Genomic DNA, 17388 nt, shown 5'->3' on the forward strand with positions numbered 1-17388 from the left:
CTCCGCTCCCCTCGTCAGGGAGCTGCAGGCCGCCATGAGGCCTCCCCTCAGCCTGCTCTGCTCTGGGCTGAGCAAACCAAGGGACCTCTGTCTCTCGCCCCATATGCCTTCTCCTCCAGAGTCTTCAACGTCTTTGTAATCCTCCTTTGGATGCTCTCTAGTAGTTTTACGTCCGTCTTATAAGGTGGCACCCCAAACTGTAGACAGTACTTGAGGTGAGACCGCACCAGCACAGAGCAGAGCAGGACAGTCACTTCCCTTGACTGGCTAGCAATGCCATGCTTGATGCACCCAGGATATGGTTGTCTGTCCTGGCTGTCAGGGCACACTGCTGGCTCATATTCAACTTGCTGTTGACCAGAACCCCCAGATCCCTTTCCACAGAGCTGCTCTCTAGCCTCTTGTCCTCCAGTCTGTACTTATATCCAGGGTTATCCATCCCAGGTGCAGAATGCAGCTTTTGCTTTTGTTAAAGTTCATGCGGTTGGTGATTGCCCAGCCCTCTACTCTATCAGGATCTGCAAGGCCTCTCTACACTCAAGGGAGTCAACAGGCCTCCTAATTTAGTGTTGTCTGCAAACTTAGTTAATATACCTTTGAGTCCTGCATCCAAGACATTTATGAAACCATTGAAGAGAACTGGCCCTAAAATGGAGCAAGGGGGAACCCCAGTAGTGGCCTATTTTGCAGACTCTTGAAACACCCTTACAAAACCCCTCTTCAGCACTTCTCCTGCTTCTTAGTTTTGAACCATGAGAAAGTTGTGACCTGCACCACATTGTTTATTGTGTGGCAGCATTTGTATTATTTTATACCAGCACTGTTTAGCAGAGGGTTGTCCCTGAGACAGCCCAATGGTATCAGTTGTCAGCATGCAACTTAGGAGTCTATATTTGCTGTCAAACTTGACAACTTAAATAGATCACCCTGATCAACATTTGTTTCTAGTGTCTTGTTAGAGCTGAGTGTTTGCACACAGCAGGATGGTCCTTTTTCCAATGATTATGGCTAAAAAGTACTATTGTTCCTGCCTGATCATCACCTTCCCAGCTGTATTAGGTTTATGAGGCAGGGTTTTGGTAGCGGGGGGCTGCAGGGGTGGCCTCTGTGAGAAGAGACCAGAAACTGCCGTATGTTAGATAAGGGCCAGTTTCAGCTGGCTCCAAAAGGGACCCGCCACTGCCCGGAGCTGAGCCAATAAGCAATGTTCTTTGTACTTCTGTGAGAGCAGATTTAAAAAGGGGAAAAACCTGCTGCGCAACAGCAGCTAGGAGAGCGAGGAGTGAGAACAGCCCTGCAGACCCTAAGGTCAGTGCAGCAGGAGGGCAGGAGGTGCTCCAGGCACGCAGCAGCAGTTCCCCTGCGGCCTGTGCAGAGGCCCCTGGTGGAGCAGGCTGTCCCCCTGCAGCCCATGGGTCCCACACGGAGCAGATCTCCACGCTGCAGCCCGTGGAGGAGCCCCCGGTGGAGCAGGTGGATGTGACCTGGAGGAGGCTGCGGCCCATGGAGAGCCCCCGCAGGAGCAGGCCCCGGGCCGGAGCTGCAGCCCGTGGAGAGGAGCCCACGCAGGAGCAGGGGGTCTGGGGGGGTAGCTGTCGCCTGTGGGGGGCCCGTGCTGGAGCAGTTTGCTTCTGATGGATGAACCCTGTGGTACGGAGCCATGGTGGATCAGTTCTTGAAGAGCTACTGCCTGTGAGAAGCCCACGCAGGCTCAGTTTGGGAAGGACGGCATCCCGTGGGAGGGACCGCATGTGGAGCAGGGGCAGAGAGTGACCATGAAGGAGCGGTGGAGATGAAGTGTTAGGAACTGACCACAGCCCCCATTCCCAATTTCTCTGTGCCACTTGGGGGGGAAGGATGTAGAAGAGAGTGGATGGGGGAAGGTGTTTTTAGTTTCTTTAGAAATTTGTTAATAAGTTGACAATTGAGAGCTATAATAGCATGCACCTGTGAAAAACAGCTTGATCAAGGAGGTAGGCAAATGCGTACCATAATAATTCAAATAACTCACTACCATTTGACTTTGAAACAGGAGGAGAAAACAAGCTCACATGTGGAAATGAGATGCGAGGGATTTTTGAAAAAGGTTTTATTCAATCATAATACAGCTATGGAAAACAGGAAGTGAGATGTCTAGTAGAAGGAGGCAGAAGTACAAAATGCCTTGATGGGATCTAAACTAGCTGATCCTTTGTAAGGAAAGTCATAGATGTGTAATACATCACCTCCCAAACACTATGTGACAGGTATGTTTTCTGACAAGGCAGTTACCTGGTAATCTTAACCTGAAACAGCTGATTCCAAAGTAGTGAAATCTTTCTTATGTGGGCTTGCAGAGGCATAAATCCAGAGTTATGCCACTTATTCTGACTCTTGTCTATAATTACCATTCCTAATTGGATCCTTGCTAACCTTAGAAGCATACAAAGTAAGGACTTTGAATAATTGATTCAGATTTCCTGAATGACCTTGGATTTATAGCCCTGTTCCTGGGCATACTCAGAAGTGATTGTCTTAAACTCTATCTGTTTCATTCCTAAACTTCAGCAGAAAAAAGAAACTAAGCTCCAAGCTATCTATCTGATCTAATGAAAACATACAGGTTATAACTCAATACAGTGTGGAGAGATGTAACTGAACTCAGAGTTGCATTGTCTCTTATTTGATTTTAATGAACTATGTGAATAAAATGATTAGGATTTGTCCCCATATAAATTTTGAAATAACGAGAACTAGCATCACTATGAAGGGACAGATATAGGTAGTGTTATTGGAAGTCATTCATACCACACAGCTGTAAATCCACTTTCTGAGTACTGTGGAAATCACAGCGTACATCTGGAGTCTGTACATTTTCATTCCTTGATCTGTATTCCATCTAACTTTCAGCATATTGCTGTGTAGTTAAAACATGGAATTTATAATTAAAAAATGGTGGAATGCACTTATGTCAATTAACTATGACCTTGCTGTGGCTGAAAGTCACATAGCATAGTAGCATAGATACTGCCAAACCAAATGATAGATGAGGGCAACAACCTGATATGTTTAATACTTCAGCACAGAGTATTTTGATTGTTAGCTTCTTGGGAGATTGGTTAATTGCTTGTTTATCTTCTGTGTAATTTGTTACTAAATAAGCTTTTAAAAGCATAATTCTGGAATGGAGCCAGCCTGAATCTGATTCATGTTGACAGCATAAAGCCTTCTTCAGTTGTGCATTAATGCCTAGCCTTGTTTGCTGTGCTTTAATGGAATTGTGTAGGATGTCTTGGATCAAATCCAAATAGGCACGAATTTTACTAAGAGTTGTTGAGTCTTTTTTTTCTGGAGTTTCTAAGAGCTTATAATTGGAAAAACGCTGGGAAACTGGAGGTTAGCCACAGTTTTATCCATACTGACTAATTAGCAGAATTATAAAAATTACTGTGCATGTATGTAATGATAATAAAAGGAGCTTTGAGGATCCGCTAGGAGAGCAGGTTTTCTAAGTTAGGCATAGCAAAACCTTATACCTCTTGCAATTACAAGATTCATTGTTTATTAATGCTCCTTCCAGCCAAACAATTAGGCCTGGATCCAAGGAGTTAAAATGGCAATGGTTAGTCTGCAGCCTGACCATGAAGTGCATTGGGCTTAAAGGCTTCTCTGATCGATCACATCAGAAAACCCATGAATGTATGAGGCAAAGTGCTGAAAAGCTGATGAGTTTACTGTGCTGGTTCACATATGTGAAAAATACTTGCATAAGCTAACTAGGTACTGAAGTCTTTACAATGGATCTGCTGTCATTTTTGCCATGTCGTTCTGTTTTTGTGGTGTGTCAGGTATCCTCATTTTTTTGGTAAATGACAAAAGAAAGCATGAAACTTCAATGAACTAATACCTTGGGGTATAGCAGCCTTACCATGAAGGCAATTTTTTATGTCTTTGCCAAACCCAGATTGGATTGATACTTTTGGGTGGTCTGGCAGTGAAAAGGTCTGGTGTCAGTGATGATGCAGCTGTCATCTGTGTGTTGCCATATCTGACTTGCCCACCACATGCAAGAAGGGCTAACAACTTAAAGTAGGATTTCACCTGTAATGCATCTTCATGCTCAGGATATAGAATTTCTGGGATATAACTTGTCTGTTGTACAAAATGGATGTAGAAATAGGATTTGTAAAACCCTGCCTGTTGCATGGAGGAATGCTTAAGGCAGCCTTAAGTGAAGTGGGGAGCTTGGGCCTTCCCCAGTTAATGCGAGTTGAGATGAGAAATGAGATGTATTCCCACAATGTAGCAAATGCAACAGCAGGCTTGAGTGTTGTATTCCTTTGTTTGCTTTGTTTTATTGTTTTAACATAGTTTTGAGTTTACTGCAAAACTCAAAGGCACAGGAAAAATAAAGTTGGAGATATTCTCATAGCACTTAATTGCTTAATTACTAGGGCACATGAGATGTAGGAAACATTTATTTGAACATGCTGGTTCTTTAAAAGGCTGATGGTAATAGATGCAAATTAATTAAGGGACCTTAGATACTTTGTGAACTCCATAGTGTCCTTGGTGTGATGGCAGTTCGGTAGCAGTACTGTAGATTTCCAGCTAACCTTTCTGACTGATCCAAGTGGAGCATGGGGACTGAGATACCCTGGGCTGACTTGTATCTGTACTGGTGTATTAGCACTTGTCAGAAATTTTGTAGCCCTGCTGAAGCTATGCTGCTTTCAAGACATGAACCTGTGTTTTGGTACTCTGCAAGTAGAATATACCAGTGCGTCTGGGTGTTCTGGGTTTCTGCGTGCTCCTTACATCAGTTAAATGTGATCACAGACACCTTTGACCTGAACTGGCTAAGAAATTAAGCAAAATTTTGTGGATTGTTCACTTGGATATATACTCTTACTAAAGTTACTAATGTTAATATGTAATCTAAAACCCACTTCAAGTTTTCTGTAATTTGCTGCATAGGACTTTGTTGCTGCTTATGTACTAAAGCCCTTACTTTCTTAGCTATAGCGTGACTTTATTTTGCAAATTGAGTTCAATATACATAATTCTAGAAGGCACAGGATGTTGTTGTATGACATCAAACCTCCCCCAAACCAAGCAGGATGCAGAGACGTGTTTAATTTTTCAGTATATTGTTTGAAGGCTTGTATTATAGTCAGTATATTCTTATTTGGAGTACACAGTATCCACTCATCGGACTGGAAACTGAGGTGGTGTAAATGTGAATTTTATTCACACAATTTCACTGTTCCATAATGTTTAATATTATGTTGCTAGATATCTTGTATCTTTATTTAAGTATTGTTATACAATTAACATATTCTGTACTGCTGTTTTTACTTCTAGAGTAGACGCTGCTATGTAATCAAAGAAGCATATGTTTCTTTTAACTAGGTCTCAATCACTCCAAACTCCAAAAGCTCAATAATTCTTGCACTTTGTTTTCCTTCTTTGTAGCTGATGGCTCGATAAGAGTGCTTTTTCCAGCTGGCACTGGCACAACTCCCCAGAAACAGGTAATTAGAGTGATGCTTTTAAAGTACAATAACTTAAAAGTATATGCTATCTTTACCTCAAAGTATACAATTGTCTACATTTTTTCATAGACAATTTCTCTGTCTGTAATCACTTTAAAAGCCGTATGTTAGGGAGACAAAGTGATAACCTCTTTTCATGGGGTTTTATATGCTTTAGACAGAAAACCCAAAAGCAAACAAAATAGATTCCTTGTAATTTCTCTGAATGTATACTGTCTCACAAAATGGTGAAGTTTTCAGGCAGGGGAAAAGAGAAAACAACAATAATAATCTAAAATCACCCTGAGCAACTTTAAATCCTTAAAAAAAAAAAAAAAAAAAAAAAAAGGACATCCCAGTGAGCTAACAGCCTTTACAGTTAGTGAAAACTGGTGAATTTTCTAGGCTGCATCTAGGTGTGAGGAGTCAAAGTGGTTATCTGGTTTTAATCTCTTAATTTTACTTTAGCTGGAGTTTGGCTTCTGCACTTGGTTGTCTCCTCCTCCTCACTGAGTTCTGGGTCCTTGTGTTGTGGGCAGTGCAAGGTAGAAGCTGCTGCTGGCCTCTTGTTCCCAGAGCCACCAGTGACTGGATACAACTTTTGGAGTTCTGTACTGAACTCCTGCTATGTTTTTTGCTTTCTTGTGTTTTCTCTAAAGCTGGTAAGTGTTAAGACAACTACAAAAGGGTATAACCAGCTTCACTTTTAAAATTATACTAGTTTCTCTGAGCTCTGCATCATAGGAACAGGCTGCCCAGGGAAGTGGTCACAGCACTGAGTCTGCCAGAATTCAAGTGTTTGGAAAACACTTTCAGACATATGGTCTGATTTTTTGGGTGGTCCTTTGGGGACCCAGTAGTTGGACTCGATGATCGTTGTTGGTCCCTTCCAACTCAGATATTCTGTGATTCTATGATTCTGTGATCCTATAGCATGTTTCTCTCCATTTGAATCTATTTACACAAAGTGAGTATGCAAAATCTAACCAAATATCTTCCACAGACATGTCCTATTGATGGGATAAGGATGGAAATGTAGATTTATTAGACAGAAAATTATTTAGCTGAAGTTGACCAAATCTGTTCACAGTGACCTATGTGAATCTACCTGTTGGTCTCAGTCTCTATGTTTCTGTTTTTATCAACGTGGTCAGTACAGCGACCACACAGTGAAAAGTGCAGAGAACAGTGATCTGCTAATTGTAAGAGGTGAATATTTAAAAAACAGGGTTGTGACACACCAGTACAATTATAAAGGATGAACCTCATACTGCCACTTGTACCTTGTATTCCTCTGTTAAGATAGTGGCTTGAAATCTGAGTTGACTATTCCTAGAAAGCATATAGACATTACAGACACTTTTTGTCTTGTTGAGTTGGCACTGTCTAGTTTAAAACTGCACTTTTTTTCACAGTAATAAGATTATTAAAGTATTATTGCCTTTATTAGCCAGAATCCATCATGCATAACTATGATGAAAAAGGCAAGAGATGGGCAAAAAAAAAAAAAAAAAACAACAAAAAAAAATATTACCAGATGTGTCAGGTTGTTTGCAGATTTTTCGAAATTACCCATTTATCTGAAGATACAACAGTTAACAAGCTGGTTACTAGTTGTCTGTGAAATTGCGATATTTGGTGCTTGTCATAGTTGGACAAGCTGTCTATCATTTCCTCAGGAACTCCATTATCGCTTCCTTGATTCTTTACTGCAATTTCCTATGTTCTGTTCTAGCCTGTAGTATCTATTTTAATTGACATCTTTTTTGAAGTTCGTGTGCAGTGTATCTGTGTCTAATTTTGAGAATTACATAAACATGCCTTACTAATAAATACCAATCTGAATATAATACCATTTCTGAAAATAATTGTTTGGCTGCTTACATAATGTTCCTTGCATAAGTATATTCCATACGAGTAGCTTTTTTGCAAGAAGAGTTTGGGGTTAATACTGTAGCAAGCAGAGAAATATGGTTTAATGGTTAGATGCTTTGTAAGCTACAGGCATTTTCCTTCTGATGTCAAAGTCTAGTTTTGTATCTGGTGCTGTTTTGTTAAGCCCCTGGTAGAGTTTTTCAAGCATTTTCATTGCAGTACCAATTTTCTTAGAGCTGAGGTGATTTTTTGGTAAGTCTAAATTCTTTTCACACCTTCTGGTTAATCAAGTTTTCCCTTTTATTAGCATAATGAAATGTAGAACAAAATTGCTGCTGAAAGTGAGAGGCAGAAGCATGACATTAGTGGATTTCAGGTTAAAAGAGAACATTTGATTGAAGTGAATCTGCTGGGTCCTATGTACGTTGTATAAAAAGAAGTGACTATGGATAGCTGTCTGAAGAAATCCGTGCCTTGATTTTTTCATAGTGTAGTTGAGAGTAAGACCTGTCCTGAAGCATATCTTCAGGGGAAATGTTAATGTAAGTGGAATCATGCATTCTCCAATGTTTAATTATGAGAACATTATGTTTTTTTCACTCAAAGCAGGGATAACGGTTTTACCAAGTTGTGTTTCTCCTTGCGTAGTGCTAAACTTTCTCACTGATAAATAGCAAAGCACTGGGACATGTCTTTAACTTCAAGCATGTGCTTGGTATTGTCAGATTAAATGGTCAGCTCAAGAAATTGGAGTTACAGACATGATTAGGTGATTTTCTGGATCAAGGCTTGTATGATCACTCCTGTTAACCACTGACCCTGTACAGAAAAATATTAAAATCACTGTTAGAACTGTACAAAAAGCACTATGTAGTCAATCTATATCCCCGAAGAGCTCAGCAGCTAAGATGGGAACAGATGCGTGAGGTGCCCTGAAAAGCTCAGGAAAGGAAATATCTAAATTCATTAGCTAAAATTGATACTGATAATTCAAATGCACTTAAAGTGAATTGAATTGTTTGAATAGTGCTCAATCCAGGCTGAAGCCTGGGCATGCTATACTCTGCTTCTGTGCATTCCCCAGCCACTTCAGTAGCAGCTACAGTTGTGTTAGCATGGTTAACACTTTGAGCCTGTTCTGAGGAAGGACACTGCAGAGGCAGATTACAAAACGTGTTGCCTGAGGTGCTGATACATCTGAATAGGGAATGTACTGTGGAAACGTCACCAGGAGCATGTGACATCAAGCTGGAGACAGATTTTACTGAGAAACTTTTCAAAGTTGTCAATGTCTTTTGCTTGTACTGAGATGGGCAGAGCCATTGCTTCTCTTCTTAAAATAGGAGCAGACATGGAGTCATTTGCCAATTTTAAGTACTTTCATCAGAATTGTAGCTTTGTGCTATTTAGAGTTTTAAATTGGACTTAAAAATGTGTTTTCCTGCCCCAGGTTTGCCTAACGTTCAAGTTTCCCCTTAAAAAGACATCACAGCATGGAGCTGAAGAGCTCCTCAGGGAAAGAAACTCAAGTACATAAATGGGCTTATGCAAATAGTGTTTTTTAAAAGAACCAAATTTGTTTGGCAGCATTTGATATGAGATCTGCATTACTTGACTCGCTTAAATGTGGAAAAAAAAGATGATGTGGGATGTGAGAAAGTTCTAAAACCCTAAACATCTCAGCTATGGTAATCTTTAGCAAATTATTTTGGTGTAAGACGTCCTCCTGCTCAGATTTCATTATCTATTATTAATTATTATTTTCCATTAAAGGAAATACTGAAGTCACAAGTTCTCTCAGGAATTCTTTCTACACAAAACAAAGTGGATGCATTCTGGGACATCCATTTGTCTAATTTCTAAATCTGATTAGAACAAAGCTAATCAAAGCTGCTCTGTTTTTTTTTTTGATTGTTTTTTTTTGCTTGCTTCATGAAAAAGAAAATATTGATATCGGCATTTAGGCATCAAAGCTTATCCTTTCACTGTATTTAAATTTCATTAAATTATGTAAAGCCATTTAAAAAACTGGCAACAAATGTGCTGAATCATTTGGCGTGCGCACATTTTTCTGCAGACTTTTAGCAGTGTGAGGACTGTTTATATGCAGTCATTTATTTTGTTGTCTTTATGACCAGGGTATATCAAACTAACATGGCATCTGCTAAAAGATGGCAGTTTAATTTTCACACAAATCTCTTTTCTTCTTTGGAAAATGAAAAGCCCTGCTTCTGTTTTGTAAACAGTGAAAAACTCAAAAACTGTGAATAAATGAAGCCCTGTGCTGACCAGTGATATTTCCTTTAGAATTACTGCTGCTTTTTTTTTTTTTTTTTTTTTTTGTGTTGTAGTACTTACCACACCTAGCATGTTACAGGATTATAATGGTGTAATTCCAATCCACACTGGAAACAGATTTTTCCTTGCTATGGAATTTGCTGGTTGGTGCAAGAAGGGATAGAGCAAAGAGATATCTATTACATGGAAATTAAAAATATTTGGAGTACCCGAGCTAAACATGCAGCTTGGGCCAGATTTGTTCTTTTTAGATACGGGTCTGACACCAGGAACTTTTATTAAGTTTAACTTCTGGGATGTTTGATACAAGGCTTGCTGCCAAGGTTTTAATCTAATTGGGATAAAAATCCCCTTGAGAGGAAGGGGACTGGAGCATTGAGTTGGGAAAGCTTTCTATCTTTTCCCCTCTTTTGTTACTTTTTTTTTTTTTTTCCCTCCCCTGCTTTTCTTATAATCAAGGCTTAGCCATTTCCTTCTGATCATTTCTTTTGTGAAGCTGTCCATGGAGTCCAAATTTCCTTTTCCTCTAATTTGTTTTTGGGTTTGGGGAAAGAGTCTGGCCTGTTGGAAGTCACAGAGGCAATTCCTGTTGATTTGCAAGTTGTTCTGGCTAATTTTGTTGTTTGTAAGTAGCAAAGGACATATGCAACACACTACAAAACTCTCTAGCTGTGGACCTGAAAGATAGCAGTATTAATAGGCCGTAATCTCTTGTCTCTTCTTTAATCATTGTTTAGCTGGTTTTGATTATCTGGGTAAGGTCTTGGTTCTTAAAAGGAAATTTAAAGCAACTCCATACTGTGGTATATTGCTTACATTTTCAAATACTTAACACATAATCAGAAAAGACCAAGAGCAGTTACTAGAGGGCAAATCTTTCACAGAACAGATCTGTGGTCTCTGTGGTCTTGATCCTCAAAGGTTGAATGCCATCCAAAAACAAGCATAGGACCTGAAATTTCTGATTCTACTGGACACTACATTCTTGTGACACAGTATAATTGTCTTCACCTATCATCTTTTGTGTGTCCTGTGGTGTGTGTCTTTTAGGAATTAACCAACCATGGCATGATCTTTCTCTGCTGGCATTCCTCTTATTCACTGTGACCAACTTGCTTTTCTCTAAGGTGGTTTAACTGTGACTCAGGTGAAATTAAGAAGAATGGTCAGTTCATATTTGTTTTTTGACTTCACTGCTTCGATTTCAGACTTAGCTCATGCGCTCAAAAGCTTGTCTGCCCCTTCTGCTACACTACCCGTCTTGAAAAACAAACAAAAAACCCAACATAACTTGTACTAGCTTTGCAGAAACTACAAATTTTTAGGTGGATTAATTTATGATACTTCTTTTACTGTGTGTCTTTATAAGTTTGTAAGCAGGTGTATTTTGACACTGGACCACTGTCTGAATAGTATATTAAATATAGAAACTCAGCTTCAGTTCTCTGTGTTGTCAGTGCTGCATATCCTTAAGAAAAAGAAAAAGTATGACATTTAATAGAATTTGGAACAAATATACCTGACATTTAATTGATATTGGTATACATGCTGGATTTCAAAAGATCTCCCCTACTTTGGGGGGATATTTTAAATACCAGAAACTGAAAATAAACTGGGGTTTGAGTACTGAGTGATTTTGTCAAATGTAGTAATAGAAGTCTTTCAAAATCTGCAACTTGCATATTAGTTATGAAAGCAACTGAAAGCTAAATTACTAAAATGCACTTCTACAAGTCTTTCAGCTAAATCAGATTTAAAATGCAAAGTCTGAGGTAAGTAAGCATATTGATCATCACACACCTGTCTTCAGTGAAAAGAATTTGAAGCCTGTGAAACAATTAAAGACTTGCATTGATTTTAAATACATAATTCATCAGCAAATATTGACCGTTTTTCACACAGCTTCAGAATATTCCAGTGAAAGAGTGTTTGCATGTATTATTCACTCACTGGAGGGAAGGGATGCCATCCAGAGGGACCTTGCCAGCTTGAGAGGTGGGCCTATGTGAACCTCATGAAGTTCAACAAGGCCATGTGCAAAGTCCTGCATCTGGGTCTGGGCAATGCCAAGCACACACACAGGCTGGGCAGAGAATGGACTGAGAGCAGCCCTGAGGACTTTGGGGGGTGTTGGTGAATGAGAAGATCGACATGAGCTGGCAATGTGTACTTGCAGCCCAGAAAGTCAACCATATCCTGGGCTGCATCAAAAGAAGTGTGGCCAGCAGGTCGAGGGAGGGGTGATTCTCTTCCTCTGCTCTGCTCTTGTGAGACTCTACCTGGAGTCCTGTGTTCAGCTCTGGAGCCCGCCAGCACAAGAAGGACACAGAAGTATTAGAACGAGTGCAGAGGAGGGCCATGAAGATGATCAAGGGGCTGGAGCACCTCTACTATGAAAACTGGCTGAGGGAGTTAGGGTTGTTCAGGCTGGAGAAGGATCTGGGGAGATCTTACAGCGGCCATCCAGTACCTAAAGGAGGCCTACAAGAAAGCTGGGGAGGGACTCTTTGTCAGGGGGTGTAGGGATAGGACAAGGGGTAATGGTTTTAAACTAAAAGAGGGTATGTTTATGTTAGATATTAGGAAGAAGCTCCTTACTCAGAGGGTGGTGAGGCACAGGAACAGGTTGCCCAGAGAAGCTGTGGATGCCCCATCTCTGGAGGTGTTCAAGGCCAAGCTGGATGGGGCTTTGGGCAACCTGGTCTAGTGGGAGGTGTCCCTGCCCATGGCTAGATGATCTTTAAAGTTCCTTCCAACCAAACCATTCTGTGATTCTATGGTTATGTGTATAGTTGTTTGTATAGGCTATTACGAAAATAAATGGAAAGAGACATGATCATGAGTATTTAGTGTAAATTGGTTTTGAAGATGAGACTGGGTTCATGTTTTAGAATAATGTTCACATAAGAAAAGAGATTTGGATTTTTTTTTTTTTCGTGACAATTATAGGACTTTTTAGATGTCTGGTGGGGGGGTGGTGTGCAGGGAGTCATCTGTGTCCTCTGTAACATACCTGTTTTTTTTTTTTTTCGATAATGTAAGAATTATGTGATTTTGAGTAAGCTACCCTCTTAACTAGAAGTTCTACTCATGGTAGCTCAATATTCACTAAATCAAGCCAACAAAATGGCAGTGTGTGTGTTGCCATGATGCGTTTTGTGTGACTAAGCATGTATACTCTGATGTTTAAAGTTTCCATATGGTAGTACATGGGATTGAATATCTACATGTACCATTATGTGAATTCATAATAATTGAGGGATCTTAGAATGCAGCTTGAATGTTATAGGTAAGACAGTAAATAAAATAAATATAATAAATATATTTATAATTTGAAATCAATATTTTATTGCAGATTGAATGATAGGTAGGCTGTTTTTATTGCATTTACATTATTTTTACCTCTGTTATTTTGGAAATATTTTTTTCTAGTGACATTCATGCTAAGCTAATAAATCTAAAGCAAGTATGTAAGAAAACTACTTTTCACAGGGGAGTTACTTGAAACTGCTCATAATAAGAGGTGATGGCACTTAACACACAGAAGAGAATGCACAGATACGATGAGAGCAGCAGACGTTGAATAATACTGTGTGGAGGAAAGTGATTCCTTTGGAGAACACCTCAGAAAAGAAAATGGCTTAAATGATGGTAATAAACAAAAGACAAATGGGATAAATGTTACTCCCTAAAAGTGCTGCTTTGCAATCAGAGCTTTTGTTGCTGACCTTGTGTTTGGCTGTAAACTGTTCTCATGGGTTGTGTTAAGTGTTGCTTGGAGGTGAATTGTGAACAGAAGAAATGTGTGGAGTATAAGTAATTTGGTTACAGAGAAAGAAAAGCACACAGAAAACACAAAATCTGTTGCAGTCAAATATCTATTTTTTTTCACAGGTAGGTATGGAAAAAAAAATCTAAGCGAACTCCTCTATTTTCTGTAGAGACTTACGCAATTCATAGAAACATGATCTGTTGTTTGCATGAGCTGCTTTGGACTCAGAGTTTTTGAGCGGCTGTCTTTGGGTACCCAGATGCTGAATATGGGATCTGTAGCAAAGATGCTCAGAGAACTCCTATCCTGAAAAAAAAAATATTGATTGGGTTTGAATGAATAAAAAAATACCAAAACAAAGGATGTCTGACTAGGAGAAAAGGCTGGTAACAATATTGGTGGAGGAATATATAGCTCTGTGTGGGGAAGGGAACATGTTAAATAAAGGAATCAAACAACTTTATTGACCTTGATACTCTGTCATTACAGGCCGTGTCAGCATTGCTTCCTGAGAGCTACCCTTGGCCAGCTCTGCCTGCAAACAGGTACAAACCCCTGTCACTTAGACTGGAGTATCTGTGAAAAAGCAGTATGTCTTCTTCCCTGCTTGGTTGTCTTTTGGAGAAAAACCCAAGGCATATAACATGATTGTCTTTATGTTGGTTCAAGTATCTAGCCAGAGATTAGGACTTTGTTGGGGGTCTGTGGTACGTGATCCCATAACATATGTCTAATAGCATGCTCCTTAATATGTCTCTTTGTAATGTAAGCAGAGGTGTGGGGGTGAAGGATGGATTCTGCCTTTGGGATCTGAGTCTAGGAAGTATTTTTATTTTATTTTATTTAGTGAATGCTTTGAATATCCAGTCAGACTTGGTGTATGCTCTGATATTGCAGTAGTGTCTGAGGAAAAAGGAATCTGGGATTACTGTTACAAATAATGGATAAAGGATATCTGAAAGGTTCAGAGATGAAAACAGTAGAAACTTCTATGGCAAGGAAGGTTGGAATTGGGGGTGGGGTCTTGAACATGGGAAAGCAGAGCAGTCATAAGTTATTGTATTTCTATTAGCAAAAACCTATTGCAGTTAAAATACAAATTTCTGTGAATTTCGTATATTATTGTCAAGGCATATTTTTATCTGTCTGAGCTTTAGACTGCCTCTTTAGACAGTATTGGCACCATTGGGAGTACATACTGTGTTGTTCTGTGCAGATCTGAGAGTAGTTGTTGAGTAGTGAGGAAAGGGAGGATGGACAGAGGGTTAAGGCTAAGATTTAGAATGTGAGGTTCAGGCTGGACAACAACAGCAAACAACTATTTACGGTGAAGGTGGTCAAACATTGGAACAGGTGGTTGGTGCCACATGCCTGTCAAGAGGCATTTGGATAATGACCTCAGTAATGCGCTTTAACTTTTGGTTAGCCCTAAACTGGTCAGGCGGTTGGCCTCAATGATCTTTGTAGGTCCCTTCCAACTGAACTATTCCATTCCATACAAACAGAAAGAAGGGTAAATCATTGTATTAAGGATGGATCAGCAACTAAATTGCAGCCTAGTCATTAGTCTTAAATCTTTCTCAAAAAAAAAATGAACCTACATGAAACTTTTTGAAGTTTTTTTTCCTTTTTTCTTTTTTTCTTGCTCTCATTCTCGTTCTCTTTTTCTTTTTCTTTCTTTTTCTCAGTTCTAGACGTATTTATCAATCTAGCATGGAATAAATTGTATTTGAAATGTTTATGTTTCAAACAAAACAAAAAATATGGAAGAAATCTCAGATGAGACGTTTTTTGTAGATTATGTAGTTCAGTTGTGTCTGCTCAGTAGGCTTTGTAGGTTATGGTTTTCTTATGATCAATTGTAGTGGCTGTGCCATCTCCCTATGAACTGTCCCAGCTTTTAAGGTTAAGATTTTCTGTACTACTGCTGTATGAGAAATCTGTCTAATGAACTTGAGTGTATGAAATTGCTCAAGAAGCAAGTATTTAGGTACTTAATACATGTTAACACAGAAGTAGGCTGAGGCATAGGTGGTTTGACTGACTGGAACAAGGTTAACTGCCTGTGGGTTACACAGAGAACTCGAGACTTCCAGATTTATGGATGCATTGCTTAAATTGGTCATGGGATGACTAAGAATGCGTGTGTTTGATAGATGGTTTTATTTTCTTATTACTGCAGTTATTCACTGGAAAGGATAGTTTTCTACGCAGAACTATGAATCTCTGCTTGAAATGCAGAATTAATGTTTTTCAACAACTGATCTTCGGTATGTTTTTAAGGTAGGAAAAGCTCTAATCTGTAAAAACTTTTATATTAGTATGTCTGGGTCCTTAAAACATTACTGTAAGTTGAAAACATTGGCCAAGCATTCACTTTGCAGATCACGTTCTCAGTTCAGTTCCCATGGTTACCATGAAGGAAGTGCTTGTGTAACATCCAGCTCAGGGTAAGATGAACCCCTGAGATGAACAGGCATAAAGGGAACCATGGCGTCAGAAAGAGGCAGGCTGTAACAAGCGTGATTGCTCTTAGATTAATAATGCCTGGAGATCTTCCAAGAGTACTGTTTCTTAATGATAGTGAACCAATTAATAGGTAGTGTGATAATGATAAAATTAAGATGCTTCTTGGGGAAGGGAAGAGTTGATTTAAGAACTGCTGGAAACACTTCGTCATTTTCTATGATTCAGGGGACATAGGATAGTTTTCACCCATAACTCATTGTATAACCTCGCTGTTTCACTTAACAGACTAGACTGATGCCACTCTAAGTAAAATGAGAATTTAACCACAAAGCACAAATTGAGCTTCTTAACCCCTGCTCTGTTTCCTTCCTAGGACAAAATTTATAGAACAAAATGACCACAGGCAATGAATGGAAAAGCTAAAAATGCGAAATAGATGAAAGGATATTATGTCAAATGGCCAGTGGCTTTTTTGTTGTTCACGGCTGAACATTGATATGAAAGAGTGTTGGAGGAAGAAGTCGAGTTCACTGAGAGTGATGACCGGGCTATCCTGAGAATACATCTGGCATAGCTTAGCTCAAGCTGATGAAACATAGTAACAGAAAGACCTTTCATTGAAAAAAATAAAATAAAAATCTGGACAACAACTCCCCAGCATGCGTGCGCATGCACACACTTCAGTGAGTGAAGAAAAGTTTCCCCAGCCCAGAAGTAATGGTATCATACACATAGAAGGACAGAGGCTTGACTGACAAAAAAAAAATCTAGACTTTCTCTTTGCCTTAGCCCACATTCTAAAGCTAATCCTAAAAAATCTGCAGAGTCCTGGAGACATGGTCCTGATGCAAAACTCCCAGGAAGGGTCCCTTTGCAGCCTGGTTATTACCTTGGCAGCTGCTTCCCAGCTCCACTACACCTGGAGATCAAAGCTTTTTCTCTTCTTCATTGACAGTAACCACAATGTTTGTGCTGAACCCTAAACGTCAGCAACAACGAAAATCAAGTAATACCTCCAAGCTTTGTCCTGACTGAAAACATATTCCAGGCCAGATCTTTTTGCATGGAACACTTGCCTTAGGAACACTTGCAGTCCTTTTTCAGCTCTACTGCAGTTGGAGCTCTGCCCAACCTTAACTCTATTCCTTACCCTATTTATTTATTTATTTTTTTTTTCTGGTGATCCCCCTGAATTCACTCAGATATTGCTGAGATGCACAGTTTCTCCTGGGCTAGGTACCTTTGCTGCCCACACTTGGCTCTGCCTACTTTCTTCCATCCCCAGTGCAGACAGGAGACCTAGTCTTTTCTCTATCATAACCATAATGCTAATTTTTGTTCTGAACCTGAAAAGCATGAGGAATTATCCTGATGCAAATTTTTTCCTAGGCCATATCATTTTGCAGCTGCCCCTACTTAGTTCTGGTAGCCCCTTTCCAATCCAGCTGCACCTCAATCTCT

The 17388-nt window shown here is 39.7% G+C and overlaps 1 long non-coding RNA gene across 1 annotated transcript in view; it reads left to right on the plus strand.

Moving 5' to 3' along the window:
- LOC106042214 (uncharacterized) overlaps positions 1-16998 on the plus strand; it is a 95017-nt gene extending 78019 nt beyond the window's left edge. Inside the window, exons 8-11 of the long non-coding RNA XR_010829582.1 lie at positions 5455-5513; positions 13948-14003; positions 15641-15741; positions 16301-16998. This is a non-coding gene — a long non-coding RNA (uncharacterized lncRNA). The remainder of the gene's footprint in view (positions 1-5454; positions 5514-13947; positions 14004-15640; positions 15742-16300) is intronic.
- Positions 16999-17388: the final 390 nt, after the last annotated feature.

The sequence above is a fragment of the Anser cygnoides genome, chromosome 2, assembly GCF_040182565.1.
Source record: "Anser cygnoides isolate HZ-2024a breed goose chromosome 2, Taihu_goose_T2T_genome, whole genome shotgun sequence".
In the NCBI taxonomy this organism is placed as follows: domain Eukaryota; kingdom Metazoa; phylum Chordata; class Aves; order Anseriformes; family Anatidae; genus Anser; species Anser cygnoides.